The 5,090-nt window shown below is 37.5% G+C and overlaps 1 non-coding gene across 1 annotated transcript; it reads left to right on the forward strand.

Moving 5' to 3' along the window:
• The first annotated feature begins 1,750 nt into the window (after nucleotides 1–1,750).
• On the forward strand, nucleotides 1,751–1,857 carry LOC141663359 (small nucleolar RNA R71). The gene has a single exon (XR_012551435.1). It is a non-coding gene; the product is annotated as a small nucleolar RNA R71 (small nucleolar RNA).
• The last annotated feature ends 3,233 nt before the right edge of the window (nucleotides 1,858–5,090 follow it).

Here is a 5,090-nt window from a genome sequence, read left to right on the forward strand (position 1 = left end):
TTGCTCTGCTCCTTCCTTGTCATCAATAACTGATTTCCCCATTAAGGATCTATCTAAGTTCTCTGACTTTGGCAATTGCTCAAGTTCCGAATTCACGACAAAGTCTACCCACTCTACTTTAAAGCACTCCTCTTTAGCCGTGGGTAACTTTATTTCCTTGAACACATTAAAAGTGACCTTCTGATCATGAACCTTCATCGTAAGCTCTCCTTTTTGTACGTCAATCATAGTTCGACCAGTAGCTAAGAATGGTCTCCCCAAGATAATGGGAATCTTCTTATCCTCCTCAAAGTCAAGAATTACAAAGTCAGCAGGGAATATTAGTTTATCCACCTTGACCAAGACATCCCCCACTATACCTCGTGGATAAGTGATGGAACGGTCAGCTAGTTGTAATGACATGTATGTTGGTTTCGGATCAGGCATACCAAGCTTCTTGAAGATAGATATGGGCATCAGATTGATGCTAGCTCCTAAATCACATAAACACTTGTCGAACGACAAGTTTTTGATGGTGCAAGGAATAGTGAAGCTTCCAGGATCTATAAGCTTCGGAGGCAACTTCTGTTGCAGTACAGCACTGCATTCCTCCGTTAGAGAAATGGTATCTAAGTCATCCAACTTCACTTTCCGAGAGAGAATACCTTTCACAATCCTCGCATAGCTAGGCATCTGTTCAAGAGTTTCAGCGAAAGGTATGTTGATATGAAGTTTCTTGAACACCTCCAAAAACTTCTCAAACTGCTTATCCAGCTTTTTCTTTTACAGCCTCTTAGGAAAATGAGGTGGAGGATAAATCTATTTCTCCCCTGTATTACCCTCAGGAGAAGTGTGTTCCACATTAGTCTTCCTTGGTTCCAACTCTGCTTCCTTCTGCACTACTTCTTCAGCCACAACTGCATTTTCTGAAACTTGAGATTTTTCAGGCTCTTCGTCTTGCTGAATTTGGGGGCTTGCGACCTTTCCAGAACTCAAGGTGATGGTGTTCACCTGCTCTTCAACTTTCCTCTTGCCTGGATTTATTTCTGTATCACTAGGAAGCGTTCCTGGTGGTCCATTCAATAAGGCATCAACAATTTGCCCTATTTGGTTCTCCAGAGTCTTGATAGAAACAGCTTAGCTTTGGCATATAAGAGCCTGGTTTTTGCACATAAGCCGCAACTCCTCCAATTCAGACTTTTCATTCGAAGATAGACATGTACCATGAGTTTGTTGTTTTGGTGTAATTTGTTGCTGAAAACCAGGAGGGTTGAATAGCTTATTTCCAAACTACTGGAACAGCTGTTGCATCACATTCTGATTGTTGCTCCAGCTGAAGTTAGGATGATTCCAGTTGTCAGGATGATAAGTGTCTGGAACTTGTTGCTGCGATCTCTTGAAGTTGCTCACAAACTGAGCTGTTTCACTAGATATAGCGCATTGCTCCGTCGTATGTGAACCTGCACATAGCTCACAAACACTAATTATCTGCTTAACCCCATAGTTAGCTAGAGAATCAATCTTCATAGACTACGCCTTTAGTTGAGCAGTGATAGCCGTAGCTATATCCACTTCGAGAACTCCTGCTACCTTACCCTGTGGACATCTCTAGGTTGGATACTGATATTCATTAGTAGCCATCAATTCAATTAGATCATAAGCTTCCTCATAGCTCTTCGCCTATAAGGCTCCACCTAATGCTGCATCGAGCATGGGTCTGGACTATGCTCCCAAACCATTATAAAAATAGTTGATGATCATCCAATCAGACATTCCCTGATGAGGACACTTCATAAGCATCTCCTTGTAGCGTTCCCAAGCTTCACATAGATATTCTTCCGATTGCTGCGTAAATTGAGTAATAGCATTTCTGATTGCAGTTGTCTTTGCCATAGGGAAGAATTTTGTGAGAAACTTTTGAGCAAGATCTTCCCAAGTAGTAATCGAACCAGCTGGTAGAGAGTGTAACCAGCTCTTAGCCTTGTCCCTCAAAGAGAATGGGAATAGTCTCAGCTACACAGCATCTTCGGAAACACCATTGAACTTGAAGGTGTCGCAGATCTCAATGAAATCCCTAATGTGCATATTGGGATCTTTCGTTGAAGAACCCCCAAACTGGATTGAATTCTCCACCCATTGAATTATGCCAGGCTTGATCTCAAAGGTATTAGGTGTGATAGCTAGCCTGATAATGCTAGATTGAATGTCATTGATCTTGGGTTGAGAAAAATCCATCAAGGCTTTCGTTCGTGTGGCTGGATCTCCCATTATAATGAGTACCTGAAACACAAACAAATAAACCGTGAAAGTAAAAGAATCTGAGTCAGTGAACTTTAACGACCACTGATGACAAGTACATAAACTAAAAATTAACACCGAGTCCCCGGCAGCGGCGCCAAAAACTTGTTTGGGCGAAAACACGCGCTAAAATTCACGCAAGTATACGTGTTCGCAAATAGTATAAAATATAAATCAGATTCATTCCCACAGAGACTGGTTTAGGTTAAGTTCAATTTATGCACCTATGCAACAATATATGGTTATCGCTCAATGCTAAGACAAATAATAAATTGGGTTTTTATTAAACTAAGAGATTAAACTAACAATTATAACTAAGAGAACAAGAATGGTTGAATTAATATATATGACAAACATGGGATTCTAACTTCATTAAATACTTCATTCCATAGCCTTATTGTTCTTAACCTTAGCATGTAATGGTGATGACATTAATCAGATAACACGAAACTAGTAAACACCAACTTTCGTTGTACGAATACCCTACTACCAAACATCCACAAAAGAGATAGAAGTTGAATAGACACCAATTATGCTTAGTCCTTATATGTCTATAAGAATTATAAAAATAACGGTTTAATGCGCAAGTCATCTATCGTGATTACATCGGGCAAGTAAGATGGTTAAAATTACCTACGAATCATGCATAATAAATACATGAACCTATGCTAGCATGTCAAGTTCTAAACCTCTATATTCACTGCCGCTTTAATAGAGATTAACACGCTATCTTATATGTTAGCTATGCACATAAGATGAATAAGCACAACCAATACTAGGATATCAATTTATCACCACACACTAAGGTATCGGAATAAATTAACTATTGAAATTCATAAGTAAACCCACTAGAATCCCATGATAACGATTAGATTATAATTGAACTCATCGTCATCATGGGTTCCAATGAAAGCATGGTATAAAACAAGGTCTTAATAAACTGAATAATAATCAAAGTACGAATAAAAAAATCTAGGTTCAACATGAATGAAAACGAGCATCCAAAGTTACTACTAATTCAAAGAATCACAATTAGAAAACAAGATCTTTTTTTCAGAGTTATTTTATTCTTCTAGGTATTTTCCTTGATCTCCCAATCTTCCCGGATGATGAAAACCTTTTTTTTATGAATATATAATCCCCTAGTGGACCTATACCCTTAAAATTATCAAATTCCACTCAAAAAAAGCTTTTTCAGCGATATTAGTGAAATCAGCCACGCATCAGCATGCGGTCGCGTGCGGGTCTGACGCGGCCGCGTGTCGGCATGCGGTCGCGTGGACTTCTGACGCGGCCGCGTAGGCGGCTTCTGTAAAATTCTGATGAATCTTATTTTGGCCATAACTTGAGTTCTACTCGTCAGTATTAGGTGATTCAACTGCCCTCGCGAAGCTAACGAGATTCTCTATAACTTGAAAATGGCATTGGCTTCCAAATCTGATCATTTTTCATCATATTTCCTTTAAAAGCTCCTTTCTTCATTTAACTGATACCTGAAATGCAATAACATAAAAACACATCAAAATACCAATAACTTGAGTCCAAAACACCAATTTAAGCTTGTAATAAAGCGTTCCAACTGGATATAAAATCCACTTATCACCATACTAAAGAAATAAGAAATAAATTATGTGCAAAAACCAGAGCTATAACGAATACAGGTCATACAACTACAAGAAATAGAGATATATGTGGAGTATAAACCACTTCTATGTAAATAATGACATGTTTTCAACACTGAGGGTCCAAATAACCTATACGATGTTAATTGTTATGCACGTTAATAATAGCATTTTCTACCAAATGTTAATGCATAAATTTATCACGTCAAAATACACAGATTATAAGCTAGCTAAATAGATCACAAATATTATATATATATATATATTAATATTACTTCCACCATAACTTTTTCAAAGTTCTGCATCACTTGATCAATGATCTCACTCGCAATCCTCATAGATTGGTCCCATGTTGATTGTTGTATCGGATTACCTTTGTTTGGAAAAACTGTAGTGGCTGATTTCTCCATCATTTCATTAAGTTTGGCACGCGGCACTCGATCCATTCCATCCAAAGACTTGACCATATTGGTCACCTCAGATAAAACCCTTCGAATAAGTGAGTAGGCATCATCTAGAATGGTTGTTTGAAAGGCCTGAGTAGACTGAGATGCCTTTAATCTAGCTGCCTCATCAGCTCCCAGTAACACCGATACATTATTTCGAGGATACAGTACGAACCTATTTTTCTTTGGCATTCTTGGCTTTATAAGAAGTTCCAAGTCTCGCTTTCTTTGGCTAGCGGGAGAAAGTGGTGCCTCGGGGGTTGGTTGAGTACTGACCAAGGCCTCTAAAGATTTTTACATAATAAAATTTTCAAGAAATTGTCCAAACACAAAGTAAATAAAATATAATTAATATATATTTCAAACACAAGAAATAGTTCAAATGACTGAATAAAAACAAACCATTATTTTTTTTATTGTTGGCCCGTCAATGTTGTAGACATACTTAAAAAAATCCAGATCAGCCATAGGTGTCTCCAAATTAGCATCCAACTCCTATAATATATAAGAAACAAGTACCAACATTTCATTGAACAAATATTAAAGCAATAACCCTACCAAACACAATCTGTTCAATATTATTTTATACATTTTTTATTTTATTTTAAAAAGCTCTTACATATTAATTTTATTATAAGTAAAATGAGCATAGAGAGGTGTTAAAGTCTTGATGAAGACTAGAGATATATGAATGTTATGTTAAATACAAAAGGTTAGGCTTCTATCACTCCGTCTACTCCTACTG

The sequence above is a fragment of the Apium graveolens genome, chromosome 5 (genome assembly GCF_009905375.1).
Source record: "Apium graveolens cultivar Ventura chromosome 5, ASM990537v1, whole genome shotgun sequence".
In the NCBI taxonomy this organism is placed as follows: Eukaryota; Viridiplantae; Streptophyta; class Magnoliopsida; order Apiales; family Apiaceae; genus Apium; species Apium graveolens.